The 23,319-nt window shown below is 42.8% G+C and overlaps 1 long non-coding RNA gene across 1 annotated transcript in view; it reads left to right on the top strand.

The window, feature by feature from the left end:
• The window catches only part of LOC137442370 (uncharacterized), a 151,489-nt gene that overhangs the window by 15,767 nt on the left and 112,403 nt on the right, over positions 1 to 23,319 (top strand). Inside the window, exon 2 of the long non-coding RNA XR_010987651.1 lies at positions 16,745 to 16,872. This is a non-coding gene — a long non-coding RNA (uncharacterized lncRNA). The remainder of the gene's footprint in view (positions 1 to 16,744; positions 16,873 to 23,319) is intronic.

Here is a 23,319-nt window from a genome sequence, read left to right as displayed (position 1 = left end):
TGCAGCATGGAGACGTCTGAATGAGCTTCAGGTTCGGTAGCACACATATAAAGAGCAATAAACCCAGTGCATAAGGAACTGTGAGATCATTTGGTCTGCTGGAAAGTGACTTAGGTGTATTGGTTTGTCTTGTTCAAATGACCCTCACTGAGCTGCAAGGAAGCTGTAATACAGAAGGGATTTTTTTCTTTTAAAAAAGGAACTGTTTGATTACCTCATTCCTGTCAGCATTCAACAGGCTCACATGTCACACTAAAAGAAATTACTGTGGGAAAGAACAAATTTTCACATTTTTCTCATGTCTTCCCATACTTCAGCTTCCACATTTTGGGAAATACTTTATACAGCTGTTTTCTCTATTACTTATGAATCTCACTCCAAATTTGCACTTCACTACTTTTAACAATTATTCTTTTTAATGGTCAAGTTCCAGGTTGTCTTATCCTTCCAGTGCCTTCTTGACTACCTTTGATCCTCACTGTTTCTTTCTTCTGCATCTTTCAAAACTCAGCAGTTTTGGTTATTCCTTGAGCCTGTTTCTCAGCATCTTCTCTGTATATAGTGTCTGCTCTGAATACCAAAGCTGTGACAGAAGCTTGTGGGGGATTTCCTGGCTGACGCGGGAACAGGCAGCAGTGCTGCTGTGTGCTGAGAACGTGGGCTTGCTGCCCTTTAGCTACTTCCTCTAAATATAGTTCATGAAGCTGCCAGAGTGGTAGCCCTTTGTGGATTCTTCCTAGAAAGCAGGCTCCTTGTAACCATTTGGGGGAGAAAAGACAGCTTGCAGCTTGCCTTCTCTGGTGGCAATGTCAACAGTCAGTGAACATGCCTACATTTAACTTAATTTTTCACTTTGCATCCAGGACACACACTTCTCACCTACTCGTTACAGCTTTAGAAAAATATTCCTTTGTTGCTGCTACTAAGTAGCAGCAGAAGACAATCTTCTGCATTGTCTGTTGAGGTCTTAAGTCTTCAAAGGGAACAAATGAGATCAAAGGTGATGCTGAGCAGACTGTTGTCCTTACCCAGTCTTTAGTATTGCATTCTGTAGACATATGTCTGTAAAGGTCATTCCATGTTTTATGGAAAGAAGGCCTCTTTTAAAATCAATTTTGCTTAAGCATGTGGAGTACTGTATTCATTGTAGCCTTTCCAAATTATAAGCAAAATCAAGAAAACAGCTTCCATTTACTGCCTAAACAAGCACTCTCTTTTATTAAAACATGTTTACTGATGTATGTCATAGAGGGACAAAATGAACTAACAGTGTAATGTTATTGGAGTCTTTTTATGGAGAAAAAGCTGTTAAAATTCCAGCAGGGTGAGGGTTTGACTGTAATATATATGATATTTACTGAAGTGCAATTATACCAATTATACTCTGCATTATGTCCTGGATTTTGCACTTCATAGTGATGGATGTAATTATCAAATGGGCTAGAATACACACAGCAAAGAAATACTAGCATTCCATAAGTAGTGATGTCGAATTACTGCCTTGTTCTTCATGGGGCCTCAGATCCACACTAGCATCTTAATGAAATTCAGGTCAGGTATTTACAGCTGGAATATAAAATGAAGACTCAAAATGGAGGAGAAGGATGGAGATTTCAGGATTCTTAATCAAACTAGATTAATATTCTCCTAGATAAAACTGGCTGTGCAGAGGGTTTTAAGAAGAAAAATAATGTTGTGGGCTCCTGTAGTAGACTTTATGTTTGAAAACTCTTTGGCCAGCCAAAGCGGAAGTATTTGGAACTGAGATGCCAGAAGCTAAATTGTAGTACAAGATAGAAAACTTGCAAAGCCTCCAATGCCATTTTGCTATTTTCCTGATGAAAGGCCTGGAGAGGAGTGTGCAGTCATAGGCTGGGGATGTGGAAGGTAGGTAAGGTAGGGTTATGACACAGACATAAGGTACAGTGAGCGAAGCACCAGCCAGTTAGACTGGAGTTTGCTTTTTTTGTCTCTGCCTTTCAGCTGATTTTCAGAGAAGGGGACAAACAGCATTTATGCATGCTGGGAATGCTAGTGGTTGGTTGCATGTTTGAAGCTTGGTTCAGATCTGGTGGTAGGACTGTAAGTGTTGCTACAAGCTTCAGTCCTGCCCAAACTCCAGGAGCAAAGGAGCGATGTTGCAGACCTTATGTAGAATCTCTAATTGCTCCAGAACAGGATGGGCACTTGGAGGTATTCTATGGCCTGTCTGAATGCCCTACCTGAGCTATTGGTGGCTCATTTTTTTCTGTGGTTTTGTGGAAATGGATGCATGGTTCATTCTCCATGAAGCTCTACTTTATTGATCTGAGCCTATATCAGTGTAAGTGGAGGAATGTATTTGGTCAGCTCCTGCTAGCCTGATGACTGTGAAATGAGAGCTGGGCTCAGTATTTGGACTTTATAGTAATATTTGGACTGTAACATTACCATTAGATAAATCTACCTGCTGTATTGCAAACAAACAGTATCTTGAAGACCATTCATGGTGTTTGTTTCTCTCTGATCCAGAATTAAATCCCCCTGCTTTTAGATAAAAAAGAAGGGGGGACATGGTCTTTAGTAGAATTAATTTTAGACTATGTCAATCATAAGATGTCCTTTGCTGCCATGTTAGCAAAGTTCAGGGAGATATTACAGTACAGGAGGATTTATAGCAAAGGAATTGTCAGGGGAAACAGCAGGAGTTCAAAGAACTCTGTGTGGTAGTAAGCATATTCTACGTTCTATTTGCCTTCTGCTCAGAGACTTAAAAAAATCAAAGCAATTTTCCTGGCTGCAAGCTAGAACTGTAAATCTCATGAATACAAAATATGTAGATAGCCCAAACACCTTTGCAGTCATGGCTTGTAAAAGGAGATAGACCATTTCTGGGAGCCTCATGAGAAAATCTGCAAACACTGTGGCAAGGCTTGACCTTGCCAATATTTTGTACCAAAACAAGGAAAGTTGTAATTAGAGGTGTGGATTTGAGAAGGAAAGGTCAGATAACTCACTTAAACTACTATTTAATGTACAGTTCTCTGAGCACAATTCTGATGTATGGGAAGTACTCATGATTAAATCCAGTGTGTTAAATCCCTTGCTAATGCTGTAGCACTTAATGGATTACAATGGAAAATCACAAGTATGAAAAACCACAGGAAGAACAGCGTGAGTCTTTAATTATGAAACCACTGAAAGAGTTACCTGTTTTTTCCTAATCAAGCTTACTAGCAGCTAGAGAAAATGTGAATTGTTGTTTTATATGACAGTACTTCAACTTTCCTTTAAAAAAAAATTCCTGCTAGTAAGCAGTACTGTGACATTTAAATGTTCAGCAAGCCAGTGTCTCTGGGCATAGGGCAAATGCCGCTACCCAGCACTGCCTGCCTGAGAGTTGGCTGCTGGACCTTACTGCAGTGTCTCTGCCACAGACGGGTTAGTAACAGCATTATATGGGTGCCTGCTTCAGCACCCACTAACACTCTCGACATACTCTTTGTTACTTAATAAATAATTACCTAGTCAGAGCTGAACTGACAGATTAGGATTTGAGGCAGTCTGTTAAAGCCACTGCCATATTCTGGGAAAGCCTTTGGAGTTTGCAGCTCAGCTCATGATCAGAGAGATGAGAAGGGGCACAAAGAAGTCCATAGCCCACTTACTTGTCTGTGAAGAGCCTGCTGTGGTGTGACACAGATTAAAGCAAGTGTTAGCTGCAGTGTAAGCCTGATCCAGAGTCATTAAGCTATACATCCTCAGTATGTGCCCTTTGGTATATTTAGCCCTGTGCTCATAAGTAAATTTGAGACAAAAGCTCTGCTTGCAATGTAAGGCTGTCCCCCCTCAAGGGCCTCTGCTGAGCCCCAGTGCATCAGGAGATGGTGTGACCTTCCTCACTGTGGAGTTGGTGGCATTTGGCTAAACATGACCCAGACCAAAAGCACATTTTAATGAGGGGCAGTAGCCACTACCTCCTCTACATTAGCCTTACATGGAGGCCAGCTATCAGATTAGAAAACCATAAGCATCCGTGTCCAGTGGTAAAGTTCTATAAAGTGTTCAGTGATACAAATAAACTGAGCACTGATTCTTTAAAAATATGGATGAATATTAGGCCTTTGACACCGTCCCCCACAGCAAACTGCTGGCTAAGCTGTCAGGTCGTGGCTTGGACCACAACACTCTGTGCTGGGTTAGGAACTGGCTGGAGGGCCGAGCCCAGAGAGTGGTGGTGAACGGTGCCACATCCAGCTCGTGGCCAGTCACCAGTGGCATCCCCCAGGGATCAGTGCTGGGCCACATCCTCTTTAACATCTTCATTGGTGATCTGGATGAGGGGATTGAGACAGTCATCAGCAAATTTGCAGATGACACCAAGTTGGGAGCAGATGTTGGTCAGTTAGAGGGTAGAAGGGCTCTGCAGAGGGACCTCGACCGACTGGACAGATGGGCAGAGTCCAGTGGGATGTCATTGAACAAGTCCAAGTGCCAGGTGCTGCACTTTGGCTACGGCAATCCCATGCAGTGCTACAGGCTGGGGTTGGAGTGGCTGGAGAGCTCCCAAACAGAGAAGGACCTGGGGGTGCTGGTTGACAGCCACCTAAACATGAGCCAACAGTGTGCCCAGGTGGTCAAGAAGGCAAATGGCATCCTGGCCTGCATTAGGAATAGTGTGGCCAGCAGGAGCAGGGAGGTCATTGTGCCCCTGTACTCTGCATTGGCTAGGCCACACCTTGAGTACTATGTCCAGTTCTGGGCTCCTCATTTAGGAAGGCCATTGAGACACTTGAACGTGTCCAGAGAAGGGCAACAAGGCTGGGGAGAGGCCTTGAGGATAAGCCCTATGAGGAGAGGCTGAGGGAGCTGGGATTGTTTAGCCTGGAGAAGAGGAGGCTCAGGGGTGACCTCATTGCTCTCTACAACTACCTGAAAGGTGGTTGTAGCCAGGAAGGGGTTGGTCTCTTCTCTCTAGCAATCAGCACCAGAACAAGGGGACACAGTCTCAAGCTGTGCCAGGAGAGGTTTAGGCTTGAGGTGAGGAGAAAGTTCTTTACAGAGAGAGTAATTCGTCATTGGAATGTGCTGCCCAGGGAGGTGGTGGAGTCACCATCTCTGGAAGTGTTCAAGAGGGGATTGGCCATGGTCTAGTCGTGAGGTCTGTGGTGACAGGTTGGACTCGATGATCTTTGAGGTCTCTTCCAACCCTGGTGATACTGTGATACTATAACACTCAAAAAAATGAAAATTTCAGTGGTTATGTAAACCACTTCTCTTTTGGTTGATGAGTTGGTCTCTTTCAGACTGCATCACAGTGTCAGTCTGGGTTATTTGTAGGAAACAGAATCATTCTTGATTTGCACTGGCTACATGAAGAATAAAAGGCTTCTATATAGTTTTAGGTGCTCTTTTACTGTGGAGCTTTGGAGCAAAGTCTTCTTTCTTCCTGCCAAAGCCTTCAGTTTTGATGATAATAGAAAGACACATGGCACAGTTTCTCTGTGAGCTGCTTTTAAGATCTTGTTTAGGACTGATGCAAGTGTCAGGTGTTCTGAAAGAAAGCTAAACTTTAATTGAATTTTAAACTTCTCTGTGAAATTGCATCTTGTCAAAAATCTATTCTGTTATGCTTACACACTGGCATACCAACCCTTTCTACAAACAGGAGAAAATGATGAAGAAAAACGAATCAAAGCTGTTTTTCTCTTCCATGTTGCCAGCCCTCACTTTTTAATGACACTGGCAGCAGTAAAGATACAAATAGCAGAAGGAGTGCCCAGTTTGTAAGGACATTTTTTTAAAAGGTAGAGAGGTATACATAGCTAGTTTGTTCTACAGGACTGAAGTAAAAGTCTATTGGAATGGATTCTACAGTCTCTTGAAAAGTTTGTGAACCCCAGATAACATCCCAGGGAAATCCTCCACAGCTGAGATTTGTAGGGAAACTGGAAACCAGGTAAATGACATGTGGGATTTCATTGTTTGTAATTATTGTGGGGCTGTGCCTAGTAGCACATCTATCTTTTGCAACTTTTCTTCACTAATGGTTATGTTAGTCTGGAGATGCAGATAGCCCTCAATTATTATTTTTTTTAATTATTTTTTTTATTTTAACTTAGATTGCATCATGTAACAGTTGAGTTTTAGCCAGCCCTTCCCTGTTTTCTTTATGTCTATTCTTCTACATGGCATGCTAGAAGGTGAGACAAAGAGCTCTGACAATCTTGGCTGCTCTGATGAGGAAGTTAAGCGTCCAAACAAAACTTGCTATAGGGAATGGAAAGGGGATATGACAACAATTCCTTTCTGAAGCTTGTGCCAGCTAGTAATTTAAGGCTAGACAGCATGCACTGAGCAGATCAAACCCCACTGCCTCCCAAGCACTGTCACTCTATTTTTCAACATCTCCAAGACTTTCTCTTGATGTTACTCAGCATTTCACAGCCAAATGCTGTGTAACTGCTGTTGGGTGATTTTAATCCCTACAACAGGTGTGCCTGTTTAATCCACATCACAGGTCTGCATTGCATTGCTACGTTTCTTCATGCATAGGTTTTAAATGGGACCACCACTTTGCAGGGAATGCTCCGAAAGATACAGATATAGTCTTTGTGGGCCCTTTGTCCATGTAAACAAGCACTGTTGATGCCACTAGAAGATATCTGTAAACTCCAGAAGTGGCAGTTTGCGTATACAGCTGTTTTGCACAAAATCAGACAAGAAAAAAAGTAGTCCTAGCATGATTTTGGAGAAATGGCTGCTATTGTCTTAACTCTTTTAATTCTGACATTGACAAAAGAGTCACATAGTGATTATCCAATTTTAATTTTAAAATCAAATCATAGGGGGACAGAGAAGTAACTGGCTTTGTTCATGCACTGGCAGTTATCTTCTATTTACCACTACTGAGAATATTCCCGAGTCATTTGTTCTATCTGTCTTCCAACTGCGTTAACGCTAGGACAACTCTGCATTGAATTGTGCATGCAGAAAATCTGGTTGCTTTGTGTTAACCCAGGAAATTAGTATGGTCAGGCTGAAATACAACTGGCCAATAATATCTGTGAAATTAGAAATAAATCAATTTCAATCAGAAGTGTGCTGGTAATAAATGCTGTCTATTGAAAAGGGCTATGCAGAATCTAAAAGTATTTTAATCAAATAACTAAAGTTTGCAGCAAAATCAAACTGATTTAAACATCCAAACAAAATAAACTTTCTTCCATTCGTGGCACATCACTTTCAGATACAACAGTGTAGACTGCAGATAAATAAAAATTTGCCTTCAGTAATCAGCCAAAAGCACCAAAGAATGAAGGACTTTTGGAAACATGTTAGAGTTTTAAATTTATTACTGGTTTCCTAACTGGGAATAAATGTCTTTAAAATTTTTATGTAATAATTTGACTTCATTGGAAAATCATGCATGCGTTAGATTGGAATTGATCTTAAATTGCAAGCATTGTTCATAAAATGTTCTAAAACTGATGAGCTGTGAAACTGTCTGCACACTGTGTCAGTTCCAAGACACTGTGAGCTAAACTGTTGCTCCAAGTTAATTGCTCCAGACCACAAATTTAAAATGCTGGGTGGTGCTAATGCTTGTATAGATAAGACTGGTCTTGTCTAATGTTCAAAAAGTTTGTCTGCTGTGGAGATGAAAAAGTAGACAATAGGGAGAAAGTTAGTTTTCAAAGGTATTTGAAAGGCCATATTATATTCTGTTTAAATTGGATCAAATCATGCAAGAGATGAAGAATAGGCTGTTTGTGCAAAGAGTGTTTTGGACTAGGTTTTGAAATTATTCCTCCTTTCTTTGCTGTGGTAGCTCAACATTTTAAGTCTCTCCAAATGGTCCAAGAGCAGAGTTCAGAAAACGTGCAACCCTCTTGATACGGTGACCTTTACTTTGTGGTATTGGCAAGATAGCTGGGGTAACGTGTGCTTTGCAAGGAACAGGGCAGGGGTCACTGTATTGAGAGCACTCATGTTACATTTGTTTTCATTCCCCTGCCCCCCCATGTAAATTTAAACCAGTTGAAAATAAACTATGCTGACAGAAAAGCCCAATAACTACAAGGAAAAACAGGAATGGAAAAATTGGTTGGATGGAAGATAGTATAAACAACCTCAGCCTTCTGAACATACTTGAGAGGTGTATTAGAGGTGTCTGCTATTAGGAACTTTCTCTGAATATATTGGTGTGTGGGGTGTGGTGGGGTGTGATGTGGGAGGTATTGTGTGTTGTGTTTTGTTTTCTGGTTGCTGTAAAACAATTGCTCTTGCAAAGACCAGATTCTGGAAGAGACTGATTTTTCCCTGAGTTCAGATGGCTTGCAGGTTTTTTTCTTAGTTTCCCTTTCTACAGGAGCACAATCTTAGCTGCATTCTGAATGTCTTTTAGATATGAAAAGCACCCATCTCATTTGTATAACACATTGAATAGTGGTATAGAATCAGTTCAGTGGAAACCCTCCCTGTTAGAGCAAACTCCTGACAGCCATGCTGTCATTTGTGTAAAATGCTTTCTACACAAATGCTGGGGAAAAAAGAAATCCTAAATATTAACAGAGAATTGTCACAGAGAAAATATTTAGGCTGACAGAGAGAAACAATTTCATTTGTCCCATCTTCACCAAATATTATCTTTCCAACTTTGATTATACCAAGATGAATGGGTGTGCTGATACCAAATTAAGATTTATTCCTCGCTGTCTGTAATTCCTCCAGGTGAATGAAATGCTTCTTCAGACAGTGAGCTTCAACAAGACAGCATCTCACTAACTTCAAGGAACATCTTCTCAAGTATTTGGGTCACCCATGTGACTTTCTGTTGTACTGAACAGGGTTGGAACTTAGAACTAGCTAGAGTTGGAAGAGTGGCTACGAGAAGATAGATGCCAGAAAATGGCCAGGGTCCTTGAGGACAGTGAAGCAATGAAAAACCTTGTGTTTTATTTCTGTAGTTTCTGCTAGTCTAATGAGGTTTCGTTGTCCTAGACTTGCAGCTAAGATCAAAGAGAGCTTTTTAAAATGTTGGCATAGGGATAAGGAAAGACTGAGCAATTTGCCAGGGGCTGCTTGTGAGCCTCTCTGAGGGCTGATGGGAATGAAAAGATAAATGAAAATGACATCAAGTGAAGCAAGAAGCTGTCTTTGCCATAGCTGAACTGGACATAACTGGGTTGAATAAGACTTACTATTGCTTTCAAGGAAAGATTAAAGTTTAGGAAGGGTCAGCGTGCAGAATATGAATAAATACCACAGGAACAAGTGCAAGTATAATGTGGGTTCAAGGCTTAGCTGAACTGATTAGGAAAGTATCTTTGTGTCAGGATAATCCCCCTTATGTGAGGGCTTTTCAGTAATCACACTGCTATAATTGCTTTTCTCTATCTGTAAATCAGTATTTACATGTCTTCCTGGCTGTCTTGTTATATCACTTTTTTTTTTTAATTGGCTCTGACTTCTGTCCAGAGGACCCTTTTTCTCCAAGCAGAGAGGAAACCTGTCACCCATGAAAATGTACTGGAGCTCCTTTCCTGAAGGTTGTTTTAGACTGGATTAGACAGGTATTTGTCAGGATTGATGTATGTATACTTGATGGCCTGTTGATCTCCATTTCCAACACCGTGATTCTAGATACACTTGAAGTTAGAGCACCAGCTTTTGGGCAATAAAGTCCTCTTGGATCAAATGCTGCTTTCTTTTCCAAGGAAGACTCAGGATTCTGGGGTCCAGCATGGTCTTGTTTATGGGTTTGTTGCCCTGACTGCTATGGATATGAGTGATGGTCATGAGCCCTATTATTCTGGAAGACTGACCATCCAATTCAGCACTGCTTGCTGCTGATTTCAATCATAGAAAGAAAATGTGCATATCTAAGCTGCTGCTGGATAACAATTTGTGCTGGGGCCTTGGGGAGGGGCAGTTTTAGCCTGTGACAAGAATTAGCAGACTAAGGAGAGGCTAGGCCTCTGTAAGCAGATGCTGAGACAGCCTTGTCCAACCAAGAGTGTCTGAGGACACTTGCACATAGATTTTAGTGGCTGCTGGAGTTGTAGCTATGGCATATCTCCTTTAATGCTTGAGGAAGTTATTTAATGAAAATATCAGCAATGTTTCATGACAGCATTTTGGAATAATATTTCTTGAGTATTCTTGTGAAACCAGAAATATTTTTTTCACATGAAAATTGTATTTGACATTTAGTATGAGCTATTTTCTGAAGCGTTTTCTGACTGAAAAGCTTCTCTGAGTTTGTTAGACTTCTGACTTCATTATTTTTAACAGTCCATCTATATTGTAATAAAAAGTTATTAAAGTTGCAAAGATAATTGGGATGTAATCTAGTAAGTTCTTAGTGGACATTTTTCATTAACTTTGTGAAATGTTGCAGCTTATTTGTTTTGTGTTGTCTTACTCCATATTAAAGTCTATTAATTGTTTTCTCTTTGTTTTCACTGAATATCAGAAATAATGAAATGTGAAGGATGATGGTAATGAATGATTTGTAAATATTTTAAAAATTAATTTCCATATTCCCATTCTTGCTTGATAATTCCACCCCTGTTTTGGGAAGCCTGATTTTTATGGAACTTGAATGAAACATTAGTACCTTTTCATAAGTACAGGTATGTATATGTACATATATATGCAGCTACACAAGCACAATAAAGCTGTTAGTATTTGTTCTTTGGCTTTACTGAATGGAATTATTAGAGTTCTGTGAAAGCTTTGGTACAGAAGTGGAAATGTCTGAGTTAAATCAACATCAGTCAAAATGATGGAAGTTGGAAATAAATAGTATGGTTATTCATGTTTGGTTACAGTTCAGGAATATGCCAAAGCTTGGGGAAAAAAACCCACAACATTTACAATTGGCCTTGAAGTTACTACTGTGTAACTGCCTTTCAGCTTGGCCTTCTACAGAGAATCTAGGATAGCTGTGGCAGTAAGCACCAACACATGGCTTGGGGCACTAGAGATGCTTTGGGCAGTAGTAGGGGGCTCAGGCTTCCAGAAGACAGAAACTGGGGCTGGCTGCTTTCAGTGATGGGGGTCTGCAGCAACACTGTTCTTGAAGAAGCAGAGCCCCTCTGCCTGAGCATGATCTCAAGCCAAGTGGCTTTTTTGTTCATGAACTACTCCTTATTGATGGTTTTCACTGAGTGGTGGTTCACAGTAAGGCTCTCTGGAGAGAGCTGTTGAGCAGTGGGGCTGATTGCTGTGTGGCTGTGGAGGGGTCCTGATGAGTAACTTCGCTGCATTCTTGGCAGGTCCAAGGGCTCTCCCTTGCTGAGCTGTCTGGCCGTCTGACTGAAGTTAATCCCAAACTCTCATGTCTTCTCTCCTCCTCTCAACTTCCCCTGCTGAAACTCTGGATGGCAAAACACTGCTTCATTCACTACAGGTTTCACAAGAGAACTGAAAATAGCAGATGGTTGTTATTCTTTCCAAATTCCATCACAGATTAAAAAAAACCCAAACCAACACCTTGTAATTGCACTACCATCCTTATGGCTTTCCCCCCAGTGTTGAGACTAGAAATTTTGTTTGTTAATATCTCTTCTCTTGCAGCTTTTGTTTGAAGTAGAATGTATTCCTTGTGTCTTCATATGGTGTCCATGCATATGCCTGTGTCTGTTATTGAGATTGGTAGCAGGACTATGAGAGGCTTTTTTAAGTGGGAGAACAAGGGTGGGAAGGAGTTAGTAGTTTGCATTAGCAGGGTTGATAGTACTGTAGATACCTATTTTGAAGCATTTATTACACCTTTATTTTTGTCCCAAGAGTCTGGAGTTTGTCTAGATGTTAAAGAAAAATATGTGGAATATTATGTGGAATATTATGTGGAAAATATGTGGTGCAGAAAAAGCATAGTTGTTTGTCTAGAGCAGGTGTCAGGGCAGTGCTACTTTGTATTGTTACCATCATTATAAACCACCATTTCTTAAAATTTCTTTTATATCTTTGGCAAATGGGGTAAAATTTCTGCAAGAAATGAGAATAGAATAGACCAGACCAGATTGGAAGAGACCTTCAAGATCATCGTGTCCAACCCATCAACCAATCCAACCCACCTAAACAACTAACCCATGGCACCAAGCATCCCATCAAGTCTCCTCCTGGGCACTTCCAATGATGGCGACTCCACCACCTCCCCGGGCAGCCCATTCCAATGGGCAATCACTCTCTCTGTATAGAACCTCTTCCTAACATCCAGCCTAAACCTCCCCTGGCGCAGCCTGAGACTCTCTCCTCTTGTTCTGGTGCTGGCTGCCTGGGAGAAGAGACCAACCTCTGCCTGTCTACAACCTCCCTTCAGGTACTTGTAGGGAGCAATAAGGTCACCCCTGAGTCTCCTCTTCTCCAGGCTAAGCAACCCCAGCTCCCTGAGCCTCTCCTCGTAGGGCTTGTGTTCCAAACCCCTCACCAACTTCATTGCCCTTCTCTGGACACGCTCCAGCAAGTCAACATCCTTCCTAAACTGAGGGGCCCAGAACTGGACACAGTACTCGAGGTGTGGCCTAACCAGTGCAGTGTACAGGGGCAGAATGACCTCCCTGCTCCTGCTGGCCACACTGTTCCTGATGCAGGCCAGGATGCCATTGGCCCTCCTGGCCACCTGGGCACACTGCAGGCTCATGTTCATCCTACCATCGACCAGTACCCCCAGGTCCTTCTCTGTTTGGGAGCTCTCCAGCCACTCTGACCCCAGCCTGTAGCACTGCATGGGGTTGTTGTGGCCAATGTGCAGAACCCGGCACTTGGATGTGTTAAATCTCATGCTGTTGGATTCTGCCCATCTGTCCAGCCTGTCGAGGTCCCTCTGCAGAGCCTCTCCACCCTCCAGCAGATCAACTCCTGCCCCCAGCTTGGTGTTATCAGCAAATTTACTGATGACAGACTCAATGCCCTCATCCAGATCATCAATAAAGATGTTAAAGAGCATGGGGCCCAGCACTGATCCTTGGGGCACACCACTAGTGACTGGCCGGCAGCTGGATGTGGCACCATTCACCACCACTCTCTGGGCTCGGCCCTCCAGCCAGTTCCTAACCCAATGCAGTGTGCTCCCGTCCAAGCCATGGGCTGACAGCTTGGCCAGGAGTTTGCTATGAGGGACGGTGTCAAAGGCCTTGCTGAGGTCCAGGTAGACTACATCCACAGGCCTCCCCACATCCACCAGGCGGGTCACCTGATCATAGAAGGAAATCAGGTTGGTCAGGCAGGACCTGCCCTTCCTAAATCCATGCTGGCTGGGCCTGATCCCTTGGCCATCCTGTAAGTGCTGTGTGATTGCACTCAAGATGACCTGTTCTATAATCTTGCCTGGCACTGAGGTCAGGCTGACAGGCCTATAATTCCCTGGCTCATCCAACCGGCCCTTCTTGTGGATGGGCACAACGTTGGCTAGCTTCCAGTCTTCTGGGACCTCTCCAATGAGCCAGGACTGTTGAAAAATGATGGAGAGTGGCTTGGCCAGCTCATCTGCCAATGCTTTGAACAGGAGGGATTAAGTGTTCTTATTCTCTTGATACCTCCACACAGATACCTCTTTGTTTTTGTTAATTCTCATGTGAATCCAAATTGTTGCTATATCACAACTTGAGGTGGAAGATGAGGTAGTTGAGAGCCTGTGGGTCAAAATCAGAGGACAGCCTAATAAGTCTGACATCCTGGTTGGAATCTGTTACAGACCACCCAACCAGGATGAGGAGGCTGATGAAGTATTCTACAAGCAGCTGGAGGCCGTCTCAAGATCATCAGATCTTGTCCTTGTTGGCAACTTCAACCTCCCAGATATCTGCTGGGAACTTAATTCAGCAGGGAGGAGGCAGTCCAGAAGATTCCTGGAGCGAATGGAGGACTGCTTCCTGACACAGCTGTTAAGCGAGCCTACCAGGGGACAGGCTCTGCTTGACCTGCTGTTCTGCAATAGGGAAGGGCTGGTGGGAGACGTGATCATGGGAGGCTGCCTAGGGTGCAGTGACCACGAGATAGTGAAGTTTTCAATATGCAGGGAGACAGGGAGGAGCACCAACAGAACCTTCACCTTGGACTTCCGAAGGGCGAACTTCAGCCTATTTAAGAAACTTGTCTGCAAATTCCCCTGGGTACCAGCCCTCATGAACCAAGGGGTTCAGGAGGGTTGGACCTACTTCAAACAGGAGCTCTTGAAGGCACAGGAATTGGCGGTTCCCACGTGCCGGAAGGCAAGCCGGCGGGGAAGGCGACCGGCCTGGATGAGCAAGCAGCTCCTGGAGGATTTAAGGGGGAAGAGGAGGCTGTATCACCTTTGGAAGGAGGGGAAGGCTTCTCGAGGTATGTTCAAGGAAGCTGTTAGATTATGTAGGAATAAAATTAGGGAGGCTAAGGCCCAGCTGGAACTGAAGCTGGCCACCTCAGTCAAAGATAATAAAAAGCATTTTTATAAATATATTAACAATAAGAAGAAGGGCAGGGAGAACCTGCACTCCCTAGTGGACCTGGAGGGGAACGCGGTGACTGAAGACGGGGAGAAGGCTGAGGTCCTGAACACCTTCTTTGCCTCAATTTTTAACAGCAAGGCAGGAGGAGTTCAGGAGGAGTGGCCTCCGGAGCTGGGTGATGGGGTCGGGGAGCAGTGTAATGCCCCGGAAATCCATGAGGAATTAGTTCGGGACCTGCTGAGCCACTTGGATATTCACAAGTCCATGGGACCGGATGGGATCCATCCTAGGGTGCTGAGAGAGCTGGCAGATGTGCTAGCTAGGCCACTCTCCATCATTTTCCTCCAGTCCTGGCTCATAGGTGAGGTCCCAGATGACTGGAAACTGGCCAGCGTGGTCCCCATCCACAAGAAGGGTCGGATGGAGGAACCTGGAAACTACAGGCCGGTCAGCCTGACCTCAGTGCCAGGGAAAGTGATGGAGCAGATTATCCTGGCGGCAATAACTGCGCACCTGAAGGATGGCCAAGGGCTCAGGTCCAGCCAACATGGATTCAGGAAGGGCAGATCCTGCCTCTCCAACCTGATCTCTTTCTATGATCAGGTGACCCGTCTGGTGGATGTGGGGAGGCCTGTGGATGTGGTCTACCTGGACTTCAGCAAGGCCTTTGACACCGTCCCCCACAGCAAACTGCTGGCCAAGCTGTCAGCCCGTGGATTGGACCATTACACTTTGTGCTGGGTTAGGAACTGGCTGGAGGGCCGGGCCCAGAGAGTGGTAGTGAACGGTGCCACATCCAGCTGGAGGCCAGTCACCAGTGGTGTCCCCCAGGGATCAGTGCTGGGCCCTGTCCTCTTCAACATATTCATCAATGATCTGGATGAGGGGGTAGAGTCAGTCATCAGCAAGTTTGCAGATGACACAAAGTTAGGGGCAGATGTTAGTCAGTTAAGAGGGTAGAAAGGCTCTGCAGAGGGACCTCGACCGACTGGACAGATGGGCAGAGTCCAATGGGATGGCATTGAACAAGTCCAAGTGCCGAGTGCTGCACTTTGGCTACGGCAATCCCATGCAGAGCTACAGGCTGGGGTCGGAGTGGCTGGAGAGCTCCCAAACAGAGAGGGACCTGGGTGTGCTGATCGACAGCCACCTGAATATGAGCCAGCAGTGTGCCCAGGTGGCCAGGAGGGCCAATGGCATCCTGGCCTGCATTAGGAATAGTGTGGCCAGCAGGAGCAGGGAGGTCATAGTGCCCCTGTACTCTGCTTTGGTTAGGCCGCACCTTGAGTACTGTGTCCAGTTCTGGGCCCCTCAGTTTAAGAAGGACATCGAAACACTTGAATGTGTCCAGAGAAGGGCAACAAGGCTGGTGAGAGGCCTTGAGCACAAGCCCTATGAGGAGAGGCTGAGGGAGCTGGGATTGTTTAGCCTGGAGAAGAGGAGGCTCAGGGGTGACCTCATTGCCCTCTACAACTACCTGAAAGGTGGTTGTAGCCAGGAAGGGGTTGGCCTCTTCTCCCAGGCAACCAGCACCAGAACAAGGGGACACAGTCTCAAGCTTCGCCAGGGGAGGTTTAGACTCGAGGTGAGGAGGAAGTTCTTCACCGAGCGAGTCATTCGTCATTGGAACGGGTTGCCCAGGGAGGTGGTTGAGTCATTGACCCTGGAGGCGTTCAAGGGGAGATTGGACGTGGCACTTGGTGCCATGATCTAGGCATGGGGTCTGTGTTGATAGGTTGGACTCGATGATCCTTGAGGTCCTTTCCAACCTAAGCGATACTGTGTGATCATGTTCTCCCAAAAGAATCTGTTCTGCATCTTAATATGTTTTGCAGCCTGAAATAGTCTGTTCAAATGCTATGAAGTGCACTTGTTAAAATGCTAGGATGGAGTGCCATGGACTGTGCATCATACTGTGGTGAAGTGCAGTGCTATGAAATACTCCCCTTCTGCCCCAGTGTGCAGTGCAATGCCCTTAACAAAATGTTTCCAAGAGTTTAGACTGCCTCTGGCTCATGTGTTCATCAAGCAGGGGAGTAGCAGTTGAGATCAGTTGAGCATTTTGGGAATTTCTGTGTTCTCATTGACCTATGTACTGTGCCTCTCAGCTGGGAGATGATTCTGCCTGTGTTCTGTAACCTTGACAAGGAGCTTCATCGTTGCCAGAAGTCTGTCGTCTTTTGATTTGTTCTTGGCTGTCTTGCGAGTGCCCTTCAGTTCTTTGATCTGCAGGGCCTCTGTTCTGTGACTCAACCATTCCATTAGCAGTAGTTTGGTTGTGTCCTTTTGTTGACATTTTCTGAAAGACTTCTCTTTTTACCCCACAGGGTTAAAAAAGTCTGTGTTTCTGCCTGACTCCCATTAAACATTTGATGATGACTGTGGGGATGAACAATCATAAATGGATTTCTCATGCCAGTGTCGACATGACTATGGAGCTGCAGCTAACCCAAAGGTATACTGAAGTTGTAGTAGAATGTGGTGGTAGATGTGGTCTTACCCATCATAGATTATAGTCTGTGGTAGTTTTGTAAGAAGAGAATTTAGTATATTCTGAGAGAAGTTTAAAAGGCAATATTGTGGCAGATGATCTGCCTGAAGAATTGTGTTTGCACAGTTCAGGGACATTACTTTGAGACATAAGCAAACTCTCTTCCCTCCTTTGACCTCAGTAAGCTCTTTGAATCATGGCTAAGTCAACTGTGATGCTAGAAAGTGACCCTTGCTTTTATGTTTCTACAATTGGATACAGCAATGCCGAATGTGCAATACACAGTTTGTAGAGGAGAAGTATTTTGGCTTTTTGGTGTAGCTTTGTTGTCATTTAAGTAGTCTCAAGAGGGATTGTGTTGGTGCTTGCATGTGTTGTAAATGAGGAAGGACATGCTGGTTTCTTCTGTTTTCCTCTTGGAGATGATATTACACTTGGTTGGATCGCTCACACAAGGAGGAGGAAGCATTTTGGAGGGAGACATTGCTTGTGAATTATATACAAGAAAAAAAATAATCTCTTCTATGGAACCTTTAGGTTGGAAACTGGTTTCTGTGGAAAGCTGTGAAGAATCAAATCCATTGTTTAGAAAATTCTGTTCCCCCCCCCCCCCCCCCCCCCCCCCAACTACAGAAGAAACCAGCAGTGCCTCAAGTAAGTTCAGACAAAACACAGAAGTACCCTAAACTGGAGGATTTGTGCCACTTGGATATTGTGATTATTGACTTCTTCAATGGTCATTTTTAACAACACAGAATTTTTGTCACTAAAATAATTTTGTGGTGAAATAACCCCAAACCACAACTCACTTTTCTGTTTCTAGCACCCATTACATGCTGTTTACAATGATCATTCAGCACCTTTGCTGGCATTTCTCATAACCTGCAAACACATTTGCTAGGTAGATTTTCTGTGACCCCAAGGATATGCTTTTCCTTGCTATAAAGCTATACCTTTTAATTAAAGGATACAAATATCTGAATAAAGTAGCATTCTGTTCTCCATAATTCAAAATCCTTGAGGAACTTGGGAACTATTATTGAAAGCTTTAGGGTGTTTTGACAAATACTGAATAGGCCACAAAAGACATGGGAATCAAATGAAAGGTCAGAGTGTGACTGATGTCAGGAGGTCCCTTACTAGTTTGTCTACTAATAGCCTTTCTGTAAATGTGAAAGCTATGTCATCTGTTCAGTGTAGTAGCAATGACTAGCTATTGAGAACAGCACTGAAATGCTATATCTCATTTTGCTATAAATGAGGGGGAAAAGGCTTTTCATTATCAGGGCTGTTATGTACTAGAGATTAGAGCTGGTCAAATTACTTTGTTAACATTACTTAAAAAGCAATTGCTAACCAGTCCCAGCTTCTGTAGACCCTCTTGTAACACAGTGGTCACTACTGAGTAAATCTTCTAACAGATGACTTTTAGACTGTTTGTGCAGGAACTCAGAGTGCCTTTTTTTTTTTCTTTTCCCCTTTCCATTAAGTATGGTTGGTCGGCTAAGTTAATATAGAATTGGACTTCTAAATGTGTTTAGTGGGTTTCAGCGCCTCAGTTTTTGAATCACGCTTTTCACAGCGGTGTGGTTGTGTGTTGTCCTGTCCTACTCCACCCCAAAACCTCTATGCTACCTAGGCAGTTCTGATAGATGAGTATCCACCATTTTGATGAAATGTATTTAAGGTTTACTGTTAGGCAAACAATAAGCATTGTTTGATGCCTGGATATATGTGTCATCATTTCCTCTGAATTCATTGAATATGAGGAACAGAAACATGGTATTCTTAAAAGCATCTTATTTTTGTGTTGTATTTCAAACTTGGTTCCAGTTGTGCTAGAAACACTTGTGCATACTTGAAAGCTCTATGCTTCAGAGAGCATTGCCTTTTCCCAAGAGACACAACCTGGCATGTGCCTGTCATGCTCTACTCTACCAAATGAAAACTACGAATACACTAATCCTTAAAGAGATCTGAATATTGTTTTCCTGCTACTTTATATTGAAAGCTGGACTATTACATAATGTTTGAGAAGAACAATTCTGTGTTTGGGGAGGTATGATGCTGTTAAGAGCTGCTTATTCCAGTGGCAGTTTGATAGCTTGATATGGTAGCAGGCTAAATTGCTTTGCAAATAATGTGAAACTTGTGAGCTGTAAGTGAACAAATCTAGTCTTTTCTATCTCTGATTTTTTTTCATCTGAGATGCTCTTAGAATCTTCTATGTAAAGAGATTCTATCACCTCTGTAAATCAAAACTTCCAATGCTTTACTGTTACTGCAAGGCAAAACATTTTTCTTTCTGAAAGTGGAAGTGAAAAAAGAAATTCTTTCAGCAAATGAAGTCACTTGTTATCTCTGTGACATGAGCTAATTCCAAAGCAGTCCTTGCTAATCTGATCAGCAGGTCTGACAATCGGTTTCCTTCCTCAGCTGTGGCTGCATGTGCATATGTACACACAGCTGTTTCCAGCTGCCCTGAGGAAGGCTGCAATGCCACTTGGCAGCAACCAGGTCCAAGACTCAGGATTTGTGTACTTGAGGGGCAGTTGTCATTGCTATAGGGTCATCTGGTAAACACAAACCCTGAGAGAGCAAAAGAAAGTCTAAAAGTTTGAGGGTAAAGGTTTTACAAGGGTTATATAGAACATCTGCAGTGAGATTGTTTGGCTTGCATTAGGGAAGTTGTAGAAAAGCTGACTAGTTTAATGACACACTCTGCCCAGGGTCCTGCTAGGTACCCGTTTCCTACAACAGCTGGATGTGTGACGTAATTTAAGGATGGCTGATACCTACGGCATTTTGGCTTTTAAAAGCAAATGATTGCGTGCTCTGGGTACTACAGGCAAGAGTACCAGGAAAGAAAAGCTTGATTGTGGTTTAAATGCAGCAATCACTTGTTCAGGTACTGGATATATAAGTCTTACTAAGAAAATGACTTCATGTTAAATCACATAAATCCAGTAAGTGAGAAATGCTAATTTGAGGATTTTCTGTGAAATAGATAGCTATTTTGTCAATTACAGAGATACTACCTGAAGTTAAATATGCTGTAGCAGACAAGCATTCTTTTACTGTGGTATTTTAACTAGTTGAGCTGCTGTTTCCTTGATTATGGCAGCAGACAAGTCTTTCATCATTAATAGCTGCAGGATATGAAGACCCATTTGTTTTTCACTCAGTAAGAGTTTAGCCTATAGTAAAATTCATGTACTTCAGTTTTGACTGTAGTGCAGTTTTCACCACTGCTTAGATCAATAAGGCAAGGTAGATTTGACAATGGAGTGGATAGTTCCCGTGAAATCTGAAGTGGATTGTGAAAGTGATGATTACGTGTTTGGCAATGACAGCTTCCTGGATGGTTTAGAGTCCTTTCATTTATTTAGGGCTTTGTATCAAAAGGCAGAAAAATAGTGGAAAATAGTGATAAATCAGAGACCCTGCTCTGAGTTCCAGGGCATGTTGCACTGAATGGGTAGTATAAGGTACTAATAAAAAAATAACTCTGCATCTGAGATGACTTTGGTTATCCAAAATAATGCTACATGCCTATACTTACACAACTAAGTCCTGTTTTCAGTGTCTGAAGCCAGGAAAGCTGCTTGGTAGGTTGTAGGATTGATGATTTGAGCATGGTAGAAGGAGCTCCTGTACATAAATACAGAGCAGTAGTTGGTAGGCTCTAGGACGATAAGCTTGATAATCTTAAATAAAATTTTCTGTAGTAGTATTTGTAGGAATTGTGACACGCGCTGTCAGAATAAGATTCCCCCATTGCTTAATGAAAATGGTGGTGTCTGCATTGAGATTTTTTTAATGTGTTTTCTTCTGCTTTCCTAAAACCTCTTGAAAACTTCACTTGTCATAGAGCACCTGTTAGTAACAGGTATTCAAATACCTGGGACAAAGGCAGTGCCTAAACAAAATTTGCACTAATTCATGAGGTTGTTAAGAAACAAAACTTGTTGATGCAGCCTGCAGTTCTCTGTAGATTAATTAAGTTTGAAAGTGAGCAGTTTAGCAGAAGCCTTTCTGCATTAGTAAATAGGGTAAAGCTGAGTTACACAGCTGTTAGTTGTACCATTGTCAGTGTTCTGATGCTGTAGGAGTTGACTAACAATTTTATCAACGTTTTGGAAGTTGGAGTGGGATAAGATCCATCATAAAATCACAACGTTTCATTATTTGCTGTATATTAAATAGATCTAAACAGGAACTGCACACATACAGGAGAAGGCACCATTTTGCCACCTAGCATTTTGAGTTCCTGTTTTTCTTGCATGGGTAGCAAAGCAGAGTTTATGGATTCAGCCCTGTGGAATATAGGGTATTTCTAATTGCCTGGTATGGTTGCTAAAACCTTTTAAAGTTAAGGCAAGCCTGACTCCATAGATTTTATGCCTTATTTTTGTAACATAACAGGGCATTTGAGAAAGCTATTTCTGTCTGATCAAAATCCCTATGTAGAGGTCCTTAGTCAGTCTCTGACTTTAGGGGTTTGCAGATAAATTCCTATAGAAGTCTTTGTGCCTAATTCCTTTGAAATTTCACAGAGCTTGCCTGTTTGTGTCCAAGTCTCATTTAACCAGAGAAAAGTCAGTGACTTGAATTTCTACCAAGTAAGGATTAAATTTAGGCAGCCTAATATTTTCAAGAACTTTAGTGTTGTTGTTGATGTTGGTTTATTTGTTTCTTAATTTTAAGAAATTCCCTACTGGATATTAATTCTTGTGATCACATAGCAGTCTGAATGCTTTTCTTTGGCTGGAACTTATCAGAAGTGTCAGACTTGTTCTCACTCAAGCTGCTGCCTTCCTGAATTTGTGACAGATCCGATCCTTCCAAAAGACCAGGAGGAAGTTTAAACTCTGAGCCTTCTCTGCCACATCTTAAATGCCTCTTTGGGTTGGTGAGACTATTTTGTCTCTGAGGGTGTGGTCTGTTGCCATGACCAGCAGTGCAAATTAGAGAGTAGGGCCTGTACTCAATGTTGTGTGGCTACAAGTAGTATGTGTTCATCATGTTTTAATACCATGAGATGTAAATTTAACAGATCCCAGGAAACAGCCCTTTGGCAACTGTGAACATGGAAATACAATCTAGTGCATGCACTTTCATTTAACCTGTGGCTCCTTTACACCTGAGTTTTCCTGGATGTGATTGCTTTTTCTACCTTGGTAGATTTTAGAGATTGCTTAGCATTGATAAGAGTTTCTAATTGTCTGGGGCCCACACAGTTTGAATGCTTTAAGCACATACATGGTGGTAATGTTGGTATTTTCAAACCAGTTGCAGTTCTCAAGCACTACTGCACTTAATGTGATGTGGTGTTCTGTGCTTGATAGCCAGGAGCAGGAGGCCATGTGTAGGTTTCCTATTAATGCACCTTATTTAAGCTTTGTCCAAGGCAGACAATTGTCTGTCAATATTTGAGAGCAGGAATTTACTCTAGACAGCAACAATGGAGGAATGAATACTGTGAGTCTGAGCACTTGCTCTCTGTAGACCACTGCTGCTTTAGAAGTCTCTAACTATCTGAAGGGAAGTTGTAGTAAGGTGGGGGTCAGGCTCTTCTCCCAGGCAACTTGTGACAAGGACATGGCCTGAAGCTGAGGAGGTTTACATTGGATGTTAGGAAGCACTTCCTCACAGAATGGGTAATTAGACACTGGAATGGACTGCTGAGGGAGATGGAGTCACCATCCCTGAGGGTGTTTAAGGAAAGATTGGATGTGGCACTTAGTGGTCTAGACTATGTGGTGGTGTTAGGTCAGAGGCAGGACTTGGTGATCTCAGAGGTCTATTCCAACCTCAGTAATTCTGTGATTCTGTCTAACATTTCCTTGTACTTTCAGCTATATAAATTCGTAACCTAAACAATTTTCTTTCTTGGCCTGTAGCCATTTTGTTAGAAATGTGGCTTTTAAATGCTTTTTATTTTTTCCAGAATTTCTTGTCATCACCTTTGCTGTGTTTTCCTGAATCTATGTGATGTAATAATATGCTAAAAATACAAGTGATGTTTTCAAGTTGGCAACCTAGAAAGGGGTTGAAAGGGTAGAAGAGTTGGCTTTTTAGAGCCTTTGCATGAATGTGTTGTGGTGTCTGATGAAATGTATGTGTGACTGTAAGCGGCATAATATGGTCTAATGTCCCAGAACTAGGTCTTAAGCTTGACATCCTTGGTGTTTTTAATAGTCTGAAACACCTGTTAAAGGGTCATAGCAACCTTTTGCTATGGTGTTTTATTATGGACATAGATTTGTCTTTCAGGAGTAAATTAATGGTACTATCTCTTGGTTTAGATGCTCTTTTTATGTAAAGCCTTTTCCATTACATGTCTTTAAACTGTTAATTACATTGAACTTTTGCTGGGCAGCTGGCTAAGTGGATTGCAGCAATTGTAAA

This window comes from Melanerpes formicivorus, unplaced genomic scaffold (genome assembly GCF_026170545.1).
Source record: "Melanerpes formicivorus ecotype bairdi unplaced genomic scaffold, bMelFor1.0.p_v2 SCAF_7, whole genome shotgun sequence".
NCBI classification, from domain to species: domain Eukaryota; kingdom Metazoa; phylum Chordata; class Aves; order Piciformes; family Picidae; genus Melanerpes; species Melanerpes formicivorus.
This window is presented reverse-complemented; position numbering and strand designations above follow the sequence as displayed.